The sequence below is a fragment of the Lissotriton helveticus genome, chromosome 12 (genome assembly GCF_964261635.1).
Source record: "Lissotriton helveticus chromosome 12, aLisHel1.1, whole genome shotgun sequence".
Taxonomy (NCBI): domain Eukaryota; kingdom Metazoa; phylum Chordata; class Amphibia; order Caudata; family Salamandridae; genus Lissotriton; species Lissotriton helveticus.
In genome coordinates, this window is record NC_136073.1 from 52,659,708 (window position 1) to 52,678,364 (window position 18,657).

The 18,657-nt window shown below is 44.0% G+C and overlaps 1 protein-coding gene and 1 long non-coding RNA gene across 4 annotated transcripts in view; one reads left to right on the top strand and one right to left on the bottom strand.

Annotated features, from left to right (window-relative positions):
- Positions 1–18,657, bottom strand: part of BCL6B (BCL6B transcription repressor) — a 73,714-nt gene that overhangs the window by 52,256 nt on the left and 2,801 nt on the right. Inside the window, exon 2 of one of the 2 annotated variants that reach the window (XM_078668623.1) lies at positions 9,359–9,459. The exons of the other annotated variant lie outside the window; for it this stretch is intronic. The gene's annotated coding sequence lies outside the window, so the exon portion shown is untranslated. The remainder of the gene's footprint in view (positions 1–9,358; positions 9,460–18,657) is intronic. 2 annotated transcript variants of the gene reach the window in all.
- The window catches only part of LOC144797823 (uncharacterized), a 201,297-nt gene that overhangs the window by 22,476 nt on the left and 160,164 nt on the right, over positions 1–18,657 (top strand). The gene's annotated exons all lie outside the window — the stretch shown is intronic.

Below are 18,657 nucleotides of genomic sequence, written 5' to 3' on the forward strand. Positions count from 1 at the left end.
CTCGAACCCAGTTCACCAGATTCGAGGAAAACTACCCTAGCCGTTTGGCCAACTCCTCTCCTCAAGTTGACTGGAAGAATGAGATTGTGACACTGACCTCCTTGGTTCTGAAGGAGATGAGGGAGATTAGGAAGAAGAATTGGAATTTCCTTACACATCTCTAACAGATTGATTAGCCAGATCCGTGAATGCCACAGCAGAGTAACTACGATACCAGTGGATACTCTAGATGTGTTGGAAAGACAATAGGAAATCATCAGGAAAGTAGGAAAAGCAAAGACGCAATCCTGAATCCAGGGTTGGAGAAATTCATCAGTGGCAGATGCTATTGGGTTTGGTCTCCAGCTGTGAAATTGGGGAAGTTGGTTGTTGAATTGAGATGTCAGTGGGACTTGAACTGCTTGAATGTATTGGAAAACAGATGCATGGAGTTTCTAGTTGCTGTAATCCCTGAGCTGTTAGGAACAGCACTCTGCCACTGAATTTAGTTAGCATGGTAGACCGTGCGCTGCCACTTGAGCACTGTCCGCAGCGAGCCCACTCTCCTACCAAACTTGTATTAGATCCTATCAGAAGTTCTGGATCGGAATTGAAAATTGATCTTCCATTCCGAAGCGTGCTTGGTGTTCCAAACACCAATCTGCTTTTTGGCTTGTTTCTTGGTCTAAAGTTATGAGACCTGGAGAAGTGTGGCTCAATGGTTAGAGCGGCAGACCCTGATGCAGAGGTCTAGCCCGGGACCAGGGTTCAATTCCCCGCCTCGGGGGGTCTTGAGCTCAAAAATTCCACAGACCTGATAATTCTCGCCTCGGTGCCTATTCCAATCATGGAGTCCCACTCTGCAACTCTGGGCAATAGCTTGCTTAATCTCCACAACGGCCCCCCACAATGCTAAGGATGCTTGGCCTCCACCTTGGGGGTACCCAGGAGTGGACACCTCACAGGGAAAGCCAGGATGGGTTCCACAGCGGTATTCGTACAAGCGCCTTGAGACCCTTGCGGGTGAGTAGTGCGCTATACAAGTATCAATTTACCTAATTAGATTAAGCCTTTTATCAAGTGACAAATTGTGGGTATTTGTAGGGGCACAATATAGATAAGGGCCTGGAAAAACCACCTGAATTCAGGAAACCAGAAAACCCACTATGCGTGCAAAATGAGTGTGGATATGCGAGTAATTGAAAATAAATGTGAACGTTTTATCCTGATAATAATTAGTTTTGAATCTGGAAGTTGAAGGGTATACTCTCTTGAGTTCACAAAGAAGCACAGAAACTCTATAGATTGGACTCTAGTAAGCAGAAATTGTGGTTTAATTATAACAAACCCCAAACTTTCCAGAAATTAAATTGTAGTTTTGAGTTGATGCAAAAACAAATTATGTCCTGTGAAACGATAAGAAAATTGACCAGACAAACTGCTTAGTGAAATCCCTGGGAGTTTAGGTGAGTTATGGTTGGCCTTAAAAACTCGGTGAAGCACCAAGGAGCTGAAGAAAGGTTGCAAGGCAGTGCTGTGAAATGGAAACATGTATTTCTTTATTGAAACTGCAGAAACCTGCGATAAGGTTAATGAACTGGGTCACAGAGAGGAGTGTCCTTTTAATCCAGGTGGACCATCCAATCTGATAATTGGAGACAATCCCTGAGGTAGAGAATTGTTTCCATTTTGAAGTGTCTGTAAATCACATAATGGATGGATTGACAAATTTCTACTACTGGTCTTAATGTTAGCTTTTTTTCACATGAGAAAGATTGCATAGGAAACCTGCAGAATTGTACCTGGTCGACTTTATGCCACCCTCTTAATAACAACTCTTTTACTTCTTGCAAAATTAGCTCTGTGTCTGTGTGTCTGAAAAATGCATGGAATGTGTAGGAAGACGGTAATCAGAGACTGGAAGCAAGTTGGAAAGTGACGAGGTTTATTTGTCACAACAGCTCATGTTGAAGTCCAGTGTGAGAATGACCCATGCACAAAACAGTCTTTAGAATGGCAAGGCTCCCCCACTTTGAAAGATAACATTCTTCCCTATCAACCTACAACACGAGACCGTCACGAGCTGTGACCAGACAATCATCACGCTTGTGACAGCTCGTGTAACAGAACAGTACCCAACACACCTTCCCCCCTTAAAACAAAAAAACAAAAAAAAACAAAAACAAAAAAAAGACGCGGTAAATTCAATCCGTCGCCAGTGTAGGAAGACGGTAATCAGAGACTGGAAGCAAGTTGGAAAGTGACGAGGTTTATTTGTCACAACAGCTCATGTTGAAGTCCAGTGTGAGAATGACCCATGCACAAAACAGTCTTTAGAATGAGGAAAGAAAGTCATAATACAACTTGATTCCCATAACTGTCTGTCTGTAAAGATCCAGGGATCTTTGTACAATTGAAGCCATGTTTGATAAAACATTGCAATTCGGTTCCACACCCCGGGCCATTAGAACTGTTTGACACTTACAGTTAGCAATGTTTGTTTTATATTCTTTTTTTGTTGGGGCAAACCCAAGTAAGACCTGAATCATCCCTTTATCCGAGTACAAATCTGGTAATTCAGAGATTGCATCGGAATCATCATCGGATTGGTCAGACCGATGCACCAAAGTGGCTGAATAGCCTCTTGGGGATTAGCTGCGCAAATCAACTGATTGATTGATTGATTGATTGATTGATTGATTGACTGAGGATCTTGGATATGACCCTTTCTAAGGTGTCTGTCTACCTCCCTTTTGGAGGGTGTTTTTAATGGTGTACCTTCACACTATCATCAGATACCTTTTCTATCTCTAGCCATTCTCTTGCATCAGAACTCTTGTGAGCAGAGAGACTTGCTCTGTTAATGTCCCCGTTAATGCATAGCTTGTCTTTGCTCTACACCTGGGCTTGTAGGGAGATTGAGCCACATAAGTATCTGTTTGTTTACTAATAGATGATGTCTTGCACATTCCTGCCAATGTCCTGTACAATGAACTCTATTAAGGTATTGACAGCAGACTTCTCCAAGTTGTTAATAAAATTATTTAAGCTCTGTCTAAATATGTTCTCGCTGTCATCCATGCCCACGTGGGCGGTCAGATTACTCATTGCGAGTGATTGCGTATGCTCGCGACAGCTCGCGGTGAGAAACCGTCCTTCCGCGTTGAGAAAGCTGCCGTTCAAGTAAAAATCTACTCAAGCGGAAGAAAGGAAGCAGCACCCGCTTGTGCTGTGTGGTGCTGTTCGTGATGATCGATTTTGGAAAAGGGGGGTGGTGATGGACAGAGTTTCTGAATGATGCAGAATACTCTTACCAAGTCAATAGATCATGGTTTTAATCCATCACCGTTTTTTAGCTCACTGCACCATCCCAGCTCAGAACCTGGCTATATGCAAATTAGTCTGTTCCTGTCCCAGTGCATGATGGGAACAGGGCAAACCAAACTACCAAGCCAATTCTTATACTGGGAAGGAAACAAGCTTCCGGGGACCGGTTTCTGGCATCACAGCCTTCTTCGGCCCGGCTTGCTTGAATCCTGATGGTGCAATGAGCAAGGGACTCACGTCTGAGTATACCCTCCCACACATAGTGTGGATAAAACCGATTTTGGAAAAGGGGGGTGGTGATGGACAGAGTTTCTGAATGATGCAGAATACTCTTACCAAGTCAATAGATCATGGTTTTAATCCATCACCGTTTTTTTAGCTCACTGCACCATCCCAGCTCAGAACCTGGCTATATGCAAATTAGTCTGTTCCTGTCCCAGTGCATGATGGGAACAGGGCAAACCAAACTACCAAGCCAATTCTTATACTGGGAAGGAAACAAGCTTCCGGGGACCGGTTTCTGGCATCACAGCCTTCTTCGGCCCGGCTTGCTTGAATCCTGATGGTGCAATGAGCAAGGGACTCACGTCTGAGTATACCCTCCCACACATAGTGTGGATAAAACCGATTTTGGAAAAGGGGGGTGGTGATGGACAGAGTTTCTGAATGATGCAGAATACTCTTACCAAGTCAATAGATCATGGTTTTAATCCATCACCGTTTTTTAGCTCACTGCACCATCCCAGCTCAGAACCTGGCTATATGCAAATTAGTCTGTTCCTGTCCCAGTGCATGATGGGAACAGGGCAAACCAAACTACCAAGCCAATTCTTATACTGGGAAGGAAACAAGCTTCCGGGGACCGGTTTCTGGCATCACAGCCTTCTTCGGCCCGGCTTGCTTGAATCCTGATGGTGCAATGAGCAAGGGACTCACGTCTGAGTATACCCTCCCACACATAGTGTGGATAAAACCGATTTTGGAAAAGGGGAGTGGTGATGGACAGAGTTTCTGAATGATGCAGAATACTCTTACCAAGTCAATAGATCATGGTTTTAATCCATCACCGTTTTTTAGCTCACTGCACCATCCCAGCTCAGAACCTGGCTATATGCAAATTAGTCTGTTCCTGTCCCAGTGCATGATGGGAACAGGGCAAACCAAACTACCAAGCCAATTCTTATACTGGGAAGGAAACAAGCTTCCGGGGACCGGTTTCTGGCATCACAGCCTTCTTCGGCCCGGCTTGCTTGAATCCTGATGGTGCAATGAGCAAGGGACTCACGTCTGAGTATACCCTCCCACACATAGTGTGGATAAAACCGATTTTGGAAAAGGGGGGTGGTGATGGACAGAGTTTCTGAATGATGCAGAATACTCTTACCAAGTCAATGGATCATGGTTTTAATCCATCACCGTTTTTTAGCTCACTGCACCATCCCAGCTCAGAACCTGGCTATATGCAAATTAGTCTGTTCCTGTCCCAGTGCATGATGGGAACAGGGCAAACCAAACTACCAAGCCAATTCTTATACTGGGAAGGAAACAAGCTTCCGGGGACCGGTTTCTGGCATCACAGCCTTCTTCGGCCCGGCTTGCTTGAATCCTGATGGTGCAATGAGCAAGGGACTCACGTCTGAGTATACCCTCCCACACATAGGGCCAGATGTAGGTAAATTTTATTTTCCGACCTCTTAAATACCGAGTCATACCGACTCGGTATTTCAGAGGTCGGAAAATAAAAATACCGAGATGTAGGTAATTGCAGATGTGCAATTACCGAATCGGAAACAGTCGGTAATTTCCGATGCGGTAAATACCGACCAGTTAATGCCCATGCATTCCTATGGGCTTTGAAGCCCATAGGATTGATTGGGCATTTACCGGTCGGTATTTACCGCATCGAAAAATACCGACTGTCACAAGGGTGCAGGGGGTGTCACTTTGACACCCACTGGCACCCCCAAAAGAGGCTCGGGTGCCATGTGGCAGGCATACCTGCCCTAAGGGCAGGTCTGCCTGTCATATGGCATAGGTGTGCATGCACACATGTGCATGCACACCAGAATCGGTATTTTACCATCAAGTATTATTTGATGGTAAAATACCGATTTTGTACTGCTTGTGGGACTCAGAAGAGTCCCACCTACATACCAATTTACCGGTATCCGTAATGTTACCGACTCGGTATTTTACATACTCGGTAAATTTACCTATCGGTAAATTTACCGAGTCTGTAAATTACAGGGACCTACATGTCAAATTGCTTTTACCGGGTGGTAACGGCCGAATTCGGCCGTTACCACCCGGTAAAAGCCTACCTACATCTGGCCCATAGTGTGGATAAAACCGATTTTGGAAAAGGGGGGTGGTGATGGACAGAGTTTCTGAATGATGCAGAATACTCTTACCAAGTCAATAGATCATGGTTTTAATCCATCACCGTTTTTTAGCTCACTGCACCATCCCAGCTCAGAACCTGGCTATATGCAAATTAGTCTGTTCCTATCCCAGTGCATGATGGGAACAGGGCAAACCAAACTACCAAGCCAATTCTTATACTGGGAAGGAAACAAGCTTCCGGGGACCGGTTTCTGGCATCACAGCCTTCTTCGGCCCGGCTTGCTTGAATCCTGATGGTGCAATGAGCAAGGGACTCACGTCTGAGTATACCCTCCCACACATAGTGTGGATAAAACCGATTTTGGAAAAGGGGGGTGGTGATGGACAGAGTTTCTGAATGATGCAGAATACTCTTACCAAGTCAATAGATCATGGTTTTAATCCATCACCGTTTTTTAGCTCACTGCACCATCCCAGCTCAGAACCTGGCTATATGCAAATTAGTCTGTTCCTGTCCCAGTGCATGATGGGAACAGGGCAAACCAAACTACCAAGCCAATTCTTATACTGGGAAGGAAACAAGCTTCCGGGGACCGGTTTCTGGCATCACAGCCTTCTTCGGCCCGGCTTGCTTGAATCCTGATGGAGCAATGAGCAAGGGACTCACGTCTGAGTATACCCTCCCACACATAGTGTGGATAAAACCGATTTTGGAAAAGGGGGGTGGTGATGGACAGAGTTTCTGAATGATGCAGAATACTCTTACCAAGTCAATAGATCATGGTTTTAATCCATCACCGTTTTTTAGCTCACTGCACCATCCCAGCTCAGAACCTGGCTATATGCAAATTAGTCTGTTCCTGTCCCAGTGCATGATGGGAACAGGGCAAACCAAACTACCAAGCCAATTCTTATACTGGGAAGGAAACAAGCTTCCGGGGACCGGTTTCTGGGTTTCTGGCATCACAGCCTTCTTCGGCCCGGCTTGCTTGAATCCTGATGGTGCAATGAGCAAGGGACTCACGTCTGAGTATACCCTCCCACACATAGTGTGGATAAAACCGATTTTGGAAAAGGGGGGTGGTGATGGACAGAGTTTCTGAATGATGCAGAATACTCTTACCAAGTCAATAGATCATGGTTTTAATCCATCACCGTTTTTTAGCTCACTGCACCATCCCAGCTCAGAACCTGGCTATATGCAAATTAGTCTGTTCCTGTCCCAGTGCATGATGGGAACAGGGCAAACCAAACTACCAAGCCAATTCTTATACTGGGAAGGAAACAAGCTTCCGGGGACCGGTTTCTGGCATCACAGCCTTCTTCGGCCCGGCTTGCTTGAATCCTGATGGTGCAATGAGCAAGGGACTCACGTCTGAGTATACCCTCCCACACATAGTGTGGATAAAACCGATTTTGGAAAAGGGGGGTGGTGATGGACAGAGTTTCTGAATGATGTAGAATACTCTTACCAAGTCAATAGATCATGGTTTTAATCCATCACCGTTTTTTAGCTCACTGCACCATCCCAGCTCAGAACCTGGCTATATGCAAATTAGTCTGTTCCTGTCCCAGTGCATGATGGGAACAGGGCAAACCAAACTACCAAGCCAATTCTTATACTGGGAAGGAAACAAGCTTCCGGGGACCGGTTTCTGGCATCACAGCCTTCTTCGGCCCGGCTTGCTTGAATCCTGATGGTGCAATGAGCAAGGGACTCACGTCTGAGTATACCCTCCCACACATAGTGTGGATAAAACCGATTTTGGAAAAGGGAGGTGGTGATGGACAGAGTTTCTGAATGATGCAGAATACTCTTACCAAGTCAATAGATCATGGTTTTAATCCATCACCGTTTTTTAGCTCACTGCACCATCCCAGCTCAGAACCTGGCTATATGCAAATTAGTCTGTTCCTGTCCCAGTGCATGATGGGAACAGGGCAAACCAAACTACCAAGCCAATTCTTATACTGGGAAGGAAACAAGCTTCCGGGGACCGGTTTCTGGCATCACAGCCTTCTTCGGCCCGGCTTGCTTGAATCCTGATGGTGCAATGAGCAAGGGACTCACGTCTGAGTATACCCTCCCACACATAGTGTGGATAAAACCGATTTTGGAAAAGGGGGGTGGTGATGGACAGAGTTTCTGAATGATGCAGAATACTCTTACCAAGTCAATAGATCATGGTTTTAATCCATCACCGTTTTTTAGCTCACTGCACCATCCCAGCTCAGAACCTGGCTATATGCAAATTAGTCTGTTCCTGTCCCAGTGCATGATGGGAACAGGGCAAACCAAACTACCAAGCCAATTCTTATACTGGGAAGGAAACAAGCTTCCGGGGACCGGTTTCTGGCATCACAGCCTTCTTTGGCCCGGCTTGCTTGAATCCTGATGGTGCAATGAGCAAGGGACTCACGTCTGAGTATACCCTCCCACACATAGTGTGGATAAAACCGATTTTGGAAAAGGGGGGTGGTGATGGACAGAGTTTCTGAATGATGCAGAATACTCTTACCAAGTCAATAGATCATGGTTTTAATCCATCACCGTTTTTTAGCTCACTGCACCATCCCAGCTCAGAACCTGGCTATATGCAAATTAGTCTGTTCCTGTCCCAGTGCATGATGGGAACAGGGCAAACCAAACTACCAAGCCAATTCTTATACTGGGAAGGAAACAAGCTTCCGGGGACCGGTTTCTGGCATCACAGCCTTCTTCGGCCCGGCTTGCTTGAATCCTGATGGTGCAATGAGCAAGGGACTCACGTCTGAGTATACCCTCCCACACATAGTGTGGATAAAACCGATTTGTTCGTGATGATTGCACAGTGCGGACAAGCACCTGGCACTGAAAATCACAGTGAACAACATTTATGTAATGCATTTGTCTGCTTGCGGAGCTATGCGTAGCGCAGCTGACTTTTTTTTGCACTTTGTGGAGTTCCGTGTAGTGGACATCCGTGAACTCCGCCCAGGCTTAGCCTTTATCCAACTGACTATTTTAGTCATGCAGGCATTGAACTTGATCTGGGTACTAGTATTAGTATTAGTATGTTTCATTTTATTACAAACATTTATGTAATAATTGTATTTGTTTACATGTTAAGGATATTATTTTTTACTGTATAAATGTATTTCAAAGTTATATATTTCTTTTTGTGAAGTTATAACATGTATTTTATATATTTTATATAGTATATGTATATATTTTATAATATAATCGTTTTTAAAGTTAATATTTTTTTTAAGTTAATATATTGTTACATATTTTAAATCCAATATACCATGTTATGTAATAGCCTATCAATATTTTGGTCCACTGTATTTTTCTAGATGATACTTATGTACATTACTTAGTATGTTTGTAAAGTTAATATTTGTGTACTCAATATTTTTTTGTGATATTTTGAATTGCAATATTTTTGTTGTTGTTATTATGTCATAGAAGCCTCTCACCTGGCTCCCACCTTTTGCCTACTACCTTCACTGTCCTTCGACAGGTATGTTGGCCTATCGTTCTACCCTGTGGTCCCTCCACCACTCCCAGCCTCCTCCAAAAAAAGAGACAACTATAGTGACAGCGTGAATTTGTTGCACGCACATCTCTGATGACATGAGAGTTGGGGTGCTGACTCCGGCAGGCCCAAGTATGCACAGGCCTGTCCCTCTACTCTCACAGCCGTGCCAGACACAATTGAACACTCACCTCTTTGGTGGACAGTCCAGTCCAGCTGAGACTGCTCCAGACAGGCCCAGGGTGTACCAGGGTGAGTTGGGGTGATGCAAGGTGCTCCAATCCAAACGTACCTGGGGATGGTGGAGAGGGAGAGGACACACGTTAGGGTCAGAAGTCTAATATAAAATAGTTTGCACATGGACACTAGCATCATGCATCAGAGAGAACTTGGTGGAATTCTTTGCACAGAGACACAAGTCTGCGGCAGGTCACATACAAGGGTGCTGAGTGAGCCAGGAACAGAATTGGATTGAAAGAATCTTAGAAAACACCTCTACGTCAAACAGGGAGTCCAGGGTGAAAATGGACATTGGCACTGCCTGGAGCAGGTACAAGGGTTTGAATCTGGTCAACACTTGTTGGTGGATGGCCAATGACTTGATTCGGAAACACATAATAAAAACAAGCATTGGCTAATCCAGTACGCCTGGCTTTGGTCATCATGTGTTGGCTATGTCAATGCTTGTTTTGTTTTTCAGTGGATTTTGCAAAACGTTATTACAGGGGTAGCAGCTCAACTCATGTCAATCTAAAAAAAATTGCCTAAAAACAAAAACTATTTTTGTTCCTAAAAAGAGCACATTGCCATAGTTGTCTCAGGCATTTAAGTGAACTATTTTGTGTGTGAATGTGCTGCAGGTGAAGGAGCAGAATGCCGTCACTCGAAGTGAAGTTAGTCCATTGCTGAAGGGGATGACCTTTTTCCCTATGCTGTACGCTTATAGTGGTCGGTAGAAAATGTGAAAGACATAATAACACATTAATGGATGAAAAGGACTGGCTGAAAGACCCTGTAAGTATATTAGGTGTAGGCTGGGAAGGAAACAGCATATGCAACGACACCCGGAGCAACGAAGCCTGAACATCGAAAGCATCTTAACATTGAAAGTATTTACTACTACTTTCTTTACCACGAGTATTTCACAGGTATATACATTGGAAGCCAAGTTCAACGCAGCCGGGGTTTGCGGGGGTATTTGTTTCCTCAGCATGGTCCCAATTGAGAAACGTATGTTTGGTTAGTGGAGGAGACCAATTTGAACCGAAGGGAAGCCTTGAACACCATTAAACATCATACTGGGGAATGAATGGCAGCCTGATGATATGCCCTGAATGTTTTGCAACAAATTAGCACCACTCTGCTAGACATGAAATTATTTCTAGAGGCAAGAGAGTGGGTGTTTTGAGTGCCAATATTTGGGTATGTAATACTCTAGGAAGAGGTAGTATTGTGAAGAAGCAGGTGGATGTTAAGGATTGACTTAAAAACAGTGCATTATGGTCATTGTAGTGACAGAACCACAAAGCTTTATGAAACTGAAGAAGTGGAGTACGTTTACTGTGTTTTTCTGCTTTGATTGCAGTAATGGAATCTGCAGCATGTAAACACCTTGGCACTGTGTGATGCCAATTTATTAACAAGAACTGTAGTGGTCTACTATGTCTTTTTTTCTATTGAAGTGCGCTCCACGTCACCTGATGAGTATCTTGGCTAATTTGATTCAAATGTTTAGGTTTCCACTGAGGGTCCTTCATCTCTGTTTCTACACTTTGTATTGGAAGAACAACTGACCGCTCCACATTTTCATGTGAACAAGACCCCTAGGGGTCAAAACGTGCCAGACTGTTTGCTTAGATGAAGGATTTGGTACTTCAGAATTGGTTGGGGGGCTCATTTAACACTTATGAAAGTGGAGTGTGTGTTTTTTTGCAGTGATGTTCGCATATGGGCCCTGGCCCGTTAGGCGGGGCATTCTTCACCGTCACATGTTTTGTGGAAATATATATATATATATATATAAAAATATAAGTATATATTTCAATTTCAATTATATATATATATGAACAAGAGCACTTGCTACTCGAAACGCGTCGCCCATTGAGAGGTTGCTAATAAATCTACCTTGCCGACAGCCTGGGGTCCGTGTCTTCATTTCGCCGTTTGTTCGGAGGTGGTGAAGATTGCTGGTGTATATATATATATATGGGATCAGTCCGGTACCCAGCCCCCCTGCACGGCATTTCAAGCAGTAGAGGTTGCATACCTCCGTTTGGGCACCATGCCCCTGCTTTACTTTCATCTTGCTGGGGAGCCTGACAGTTCGAGGGGGCCCAAGGAGAGACTGTATTTCTACAAAGACTCACCGTTTGGGATTCTCTAGCCCTGCTGTTTTCTCCTCGTCTCCGCCGCAACACAACATTGGCACCCTGCCCCATTACACCGACCCGGTTTGCATTCGCATGTTGCATTCTGGGGGTTGTAGTGCGCAGATGCACATCGCACCACAACAGGTGAACGGAATCGTTTGGGGGAGGAGCGGAGTGACGCCATCATCATCCAGCAGGAGGGAGGCCCATTGGGACATCCGGTCAGGTGTTGGGCGCTGAGGAAGGTCAATGCACCGAAATGCATTCGCCGCCACCGGACTGCTTTTGCTTTAAATAAAGTCCCTCCTTACACTTCCCCTCTGGGCTGCTGCCTCTTTTCCTTCAGCGGAGAAGGGATTTAATGTCATTCATATATATATATATATATATATATATATATATATATATATATATATATATATATATAATTGAAATATCAATGGTACAAACAACTTACTGGGACTACCATGGGGAGTAGCTTCGCCCCTAGTTATGCCTGCATTTTCATGGGGTGGTGGGAGTCAGAATACATTTGGGCTGAAGGAATGGAGGATTACTCACATCACCTTATTTTGTGGACATGTTACATTGACGATATGTTTCTGATATGGGACGGTCCACAAAAGCAGCTGGATACCTATCTTTGAGAATGACCTCTACCTTAAATTCACCAGCAAAACCGACAATAACATAATTGACTTCCTAGATATCATGATAGAAGTGAAAGGGACATCATCAACTCCAAACTACATAGGAAGGTAACTGCAGGAAACAGTATTTTACATGCTCAAAGTCATCATCCCACCAAACTCAAATGGAGCATTTCTTAAGGCGAACTGCTTAGAGCCAAGAGGAATTGCAGCACGGCACTTACCTATGACATAGAGAAAGAGAATATAGTGGAGAGGTTTCGGAGCAGGGAGCACTCACACAAGCTGATTGCAACAGCTGTTTAGAAAGCAGAGTGTGTAGAATGTAGCAGTCTTCTGAAACCCAAAGCAAAGGGGGAAGGAGAACAAATAGTAAGGCTGATAACCCCCTATAACTCCACATCTGCAGAGGTCCGTGCCATTGTGAAACGACACTGGCATCTAGTGAAATCAGATTGCATCATTGGGAAGCTAGTGAGCCCCAATCAGCAGATCACTTATCGAAGTACATTCCTATAATGACACAGGGTAAGCACGTGGAAGTACCTGGTTGAGGGAACTCCCAGGTTTCCATAAATGCGGCAAATGCACAACGTGCATACACAGCACCAATGTCAGAATGGTATCACTATCTAGTGGCAGGGAACATAAAATCAGGCATTTTATCAATTGCAACACTGATTATGTTGTGTTTGTTCTTATTTGTGTATGTGGCCTTCGTTGTGTGGACAACACAATTTTTCCTGTCAAAAAAATTATCTTGGAACACCTGAGAGCTATCAGAACTAATGATGCATCATACCCCATGGCCCAACACTGAAATTTGCTGCATGGCCCTAACACCAATGATCTGAAGATCTTTTTCTTTGGCATTGACAGGATACCGGCACACACCAGAGGGGGAGATAGGGAGCGTACTTTGAGGAGTCTAGAGTCGAGATACATCATCCATCTACACAGCAAACAGCCGGGTGGCCTTAACCAGGATGAGGAGCTCCAAGTGCATCTGGGTTGAGTGGTGGAAGAGTGGTTTACCGACGTCATTACGTCCTAGGACAGACTGCTCTGTCTCACACGCTCTCTTTTCTCTGCTCTGCCGTCTTGGCTATTGTTTTATTATCTGTTTTCCACCTTTCAATCTCTACAGGGGTGGTTTCCCCCTTCTTTCTGGATAGAACACCTGTATAAATTACTTCAATGTACATCTTACAAGGTACTTATGACATTTTTTTCCCATCTTTTTCTTTCTTTTCCTTGGGTTACTCTATTTTCTCACGTATGAGGTCTTTGTTCACAGAATTGATGGGAAGTTGTGGGACTTTGTACCCAGTACTGATACCCTGAACGTTGTTATTTCACATGAATGTAGGTCACAGAACGATACTTTTTGACTTAGATATTTACTTAGACTCCATTGTGTGCCACTAGCCAACTGGCACATTGAATCGGAAAGCACAAGTTTTATGTATATTCGCTACTGTGGTTTTGTTTTTAGACTTGCAGTAACACGGGGATGTGTGATTTTGTATCCTATGATGAAAAATGATTTTTCATTTTGTTTATGACTGTTTTAATTTATATTTCTTTTCCCATTCGGTCAACATTTTTTATTACCACTGCAGGAAACCAAACTGTTGGGTGTTCATTATGATTTATGTTGATTACCTTCTGGCATGTAATGCAATGCAGTGGGGAAGTCTTTTCATTATTTCTACACTGAAATGTATTAGTGTACCCTTAATAGTAGTGGAGCACACAGGAAAGAGGGTTGTGGTTTGAGAAAAACTGTGTTGGTCGAAACACGTAAGCTGCATTTAACGTTTTGTGACCAAATACCCCTGGAGTGCGGGCCGTGTCAGCATTCTTTGTATGTATGTATATATATATGTATATATATATGTGTGTGTTAGGGCTAGGTTATTTTTAGAGTTTAGGGTTGGGATGGGTTTTTGGGTGCCAAAGGTATTTTAGGGTCTAGGGTGGGTATGGGTTTTTGTGTGGCAAGGGTATTTTTAGGGTTTAGGGTGGAAGTGAGTTTTTGGGTGGTAAAAAGATTTTTAGGATTTAGAGAGGGTGTGGGTTTTTGGGTGGCAAGGGTGTTTTTAGGTTTTAGGGTGGGGTGAGAAGAGATTTTTGGGTGGCAGGGGTATATTCAGGGTTTAGGGTGGGTGTGGGTTTTTGGTTGGCAAAGACATTTTTAGGATTTAGGGTGGGTGTCGGTTTTGGGTGGTAAGGGTATATTTAGGATTCAGGGTGGGTGTGGGTTTCTGCGTGGCAAGGGCATTCTGAGGGTTTAGGTTGGGTGTTGGTTTTTAGGTGGCAATGACATTTTTAGGGTTTAGGGTGGATGTGGGGTTTTGGATGGTAATGGTATTTTTAGGATTTAGGGTGGGTGTGGGTTTTTGGATGGCAATAGTATTTTTAGGGTTTGTGGGGTGTGTGGGGATTTTTGGGTGGCAAAGGGTATATTTACGGTTTATGGTGGGTGTGGGTTTTTAGTGCCAAGGGGATTTTTAAGGTTTAGGATAAGTATGAGTTTTTGGGAGGCATAAGCATTTTTGGGGTTTAGGGTGGGTATGGGTTTTTGGTGGCGAGGGTATTTTTAGGGTTTAGGGTGCGTATGGGTTTTTGGATGGCAAGGGTGTTTTCAGGGATTTGAGTGGGATGAGATTTTGAGCGGCAAGGGTATTTTTAGTATTTAGGGTGGGTGTGGGTTTTTGGGTGGCTAGGGTATTTTTAGGGTTTAGGGTGGGTTTTGGGATGACAAGGGTATTTTTAGGGTTTAGGGTGGGTGTGGGTGTTGTGGGGGCAAGCATATTTTTTCTGTTTATGGTGGGTGTTGGTTTTTAGGTGGTAAGGGTATTTAGATGGGGGTGGGTAGAGGGTTTGAGTGGCACTAGTATTTTTAGGGTTTAGGATGGGCATGTGTCTTTGGATGGCAAGGGTAGTTTTAAGGTTTAATGTGGGTATGGGTTTTTAGGTGTCATGGGTATATTTAGGATTTAGAGTGGGTGTGGGTTTTTGGGTGGCAAGAGTATTCTTAGGGTTTAGGTTGGGTGTTGGTTTTCAGGTGGCAGGGACATTTTTAGGGTTAATGCCGATGTGGGTTTTTGGATGGCTAGGGTATTTTTAGGATTTATGGTGGGTGTGCGTTTTTTAGGTGGTAATGGTATTTTTAGGGTTTAGGGTGGGGTTGGCAGGTCTTTTTGGGTGGCAATGGTATATTTAGGGTTTATGGTGGGTGTGGGTTTTTGGGTGACAACAGTATTTTTAAGGTTTAGAGTTAGTGTGAGTTTTTGGGTGGCATGAGTATTTTAGTTGTTTTTTTTACAGAGTTTTATATAACGCGAACTTGACCCGGTGTGGGGTATCAGAGCGCTTTAAATAGCATCAGTTGCGTTACATGATGACACATTATTTTTTTTATGCACGGGGAGACCAAGTGATTTGCCAAGAATCACAGGATCTTCAGCGTCATTGCTGAGACTCGAACCCGGTTCCCCAGATTCGAGGTCGACCGCCGTAGCCGTTAGGTCAACTCCTCTCCCCAGGGTTAGGGTGGGTATGGGTTTTTGGTGGCATGTGTATTTTTAGGGTTTAGGGTGGGTATGGGTTTTTTGGGTGGCAAGGGTATTTTAGGCTTTAGGTTGGGTATGGATTTTTGTGTGGCCAAGGCATTTTTAGGATATAGGGTGAGTGTGGGTTTTTGGGTGGCAGTGGAATTTTTAGGGTGGGTGTGGGTTTTTAGGTGGTAAGGGTATTTTTAGGGTTTAAGGTGGGTATGCTTTTTTGGGCGACAAGGGTATTTTTATGGATTTGGGTGGGGATGATTTTTTGAGTGGCAATGGTATTTTTAGGATTTAGGGTGGGTGTGGGTCTTTGGGTGACAAGTGTATTTTTAGGGTTTAGGGTGGATGTGGGTTTTTGGATGACAGGGGTATTTTTAGGGTTTAGGGTGGATGTGGGATTATTGGGTGGCAAGGGTATTTTTAGTGTTTAGGGTGGGGTGGGTAGGGGTTTTTGGGTTGCAATTGTATTTTAAGGGTATAGGTTGCTGTGGGTAGGGGTGTTTGGGTGGCAAGCGTATTTTTTAATTTAGAGTGGGTATGTGTTTTTGGATGACAAGGGTATTTTTAAGGTTTAGTGTGGGTATGAGTTTTTGAGTGGAATGAATATTTTTAGGGTTTAGGGTGGGTGTAGGTATGTGCCAATGGAATTGTCAGGGTTTAAGGTGGGGGGGGGGGTGGCAATGGTATTTTTAGGATTTAGGGTGGGTATGGACTTTTGGGTGGCAATGGAATTTTTAGGGTGGGTGTGGGTTTTTAGGTGACAAGGGTATTTTTAAGGGTTAGGGTGGGTATGGGTTTTTGAGTGGCAAGTGTATTTTTAGGGTTTAGGGTCAGTGTGGGTTTTTGGGTGACAAGGGTATTTTAGGGTTTAGGGTGGATGTGGGTTTTTGGATGACAAGGGTATTTTTATGACTGGGGTTTTGGGTGGCAAGGGTATTTTTAGTGTTCAGGGTGGGGTGGGTAGGGGGTTGGGTTTTTGTGTGGCAAGGGTATTTGTTGTATTTAGAGTGGGTATATGTGTTTTTGGATGGCAAGGGTATTTTTAAGGTTTAGTATGGGTATGAGTTTTTGAGTGGAATGAGTATTTTTAGGGTTTATGGTGGATATGGGCTTTTGGATGGCAAGGCTATATTTAGTGTTTAGGGAGGGTATGGGTTTTTGTGTGGCAAGGGCATTTTTAGGGTTTACAGTTTGTGTGTGTTTTTGGGTGGCAAGGGTATCTTTGGATTTAGGATGGGTTTGGGTTTTTTGATGGCAAGGGTAGGTTTAGGTTTTAGGGTGGGTGTGGGTTTTTAGGTGCCAATGGTATTTTTAGGGTTTAGGGTGGGGAGGGGATGGGTTTTTGGGTGTCAATAGTATTTTAAGGTTTAGTGAGGGTATGGGTTTTTGGTGGCATGAGTATTTTTAGGGTTTATGGTGGGTATGCTTTTTACTGGTGGCAAGGGTATTGTTTGGGGTGGGTAGGGAGAGTAGGGTTTTTGGGTGGCAAGCACATTTTTAAGGTTTAGTGTGGGTAAGAATTTTTGGGTGGAGTAGGTATCTTTAGGGATTCGAGTGGGTATGGGGTTTTGGTTGTAAAGGTTATATTTAGGGTTTAGGGTTGGTGTGGGTTTTTGGGTGGCAAGGGTATTCTTAAGGTTTAGGCTGGGTGTTGGTTTTTGAGTGGCAAGGATATTTTTAGAGATCAGGGTGGATGTGGGTTTTTGGATGGCAAGGGTATTTTTTAGGATTTAGGGTGGGTGTGAGTTTTTAAATGGCAAAGATGTTTTTAAAGTTTAGGGTGGGTGGGTAGGTATTTTTGGGTGGCAAGGGTATATTTAGGGTTTATGGTGGGTGTGGGTTTTTGGATATCAAGGTTATTTTTAAGGTTTAATGTAGGTATGTGTTTATGGGTGGCCTGAGTATTTTTAGGGTTTAGGGTGGGTATGTATTTTTGGGTGGTGAGGGTATTTTTAGGGTTTAGGATGGGTATTGTTTTTTTGGTGGCAAGGGTATTTTTAGTGTTTAGGGTGGGTGTGTTTTTTTGCGTGGCAAAGGAATTTTAGGATTTAGGGTGGGTGTGGGTTTGTGGGTGGCAAGTATATTTTTAGGATTTAGGGTGGGTGTGTGTTTTTGGGTGACAAGGGAATTATTAGGGTGGATGTTTGTTTTTAGGTGATGGGGTATTTTTAGGTTTTAAGGTGGCATGGATTTTTGGGTGGCAAAGGTATTTTTAGGGTTGTGGGTGGGTATGGATTTTAGGGTGGCAAGGGTATTTTTAGGGTTTGGGGTGGGGATAGGTTTTTGGGTGGCAAGGGTATTTTTAGGGTTTAGGGTGGGGGTGGGTTTTTGGGTATCAAGGGTATTTTGTGTTTAGGGTGGGTAGAGGTTTGTGGGGGCAAGTGTTTATTTAGGGTTTAGGTTGGGGTGGGTAGGGTTTTTTGGGTGGCAAGGGTATTATTAGGATTTAGGGTGGGTACGTGTTTTCAGTTGGCAAGGGTATTTTTAAGGTTTAGTGTGGGTTTGAGTTTTTGGATGGAATGAGTATTTTTAGAGTTTAGGGTGGGTACGGGCTTTTGGGTGGCAAGGGTATTTTCAGGGTTTAGGGTGGGTGTGGATTTTTGGGGTGGCAAGGGTATAAATTGTGCATCCTTTCGGCCTCTTTTCCCAGTAAAATGTGCGCAAACTTGTATTGCTTTGCAACTCTTATATAGTGCTTAACTACCGCTATGTGGAGCACTGAAGTGCTTGCTTACATGGGCAGCATGCTACAACATTGCATGTGAAAACATCTTGGGGAGCGGGAAAACTGCACCACTGGTATCTCCAATTTGGATTCTGGGGAGAGCCTCTTTTCAACAAAACATATGTTTATTTGGCCAAGGTGAGTGTCATCTCGACCGTAAATCAAGTGTGACATCGG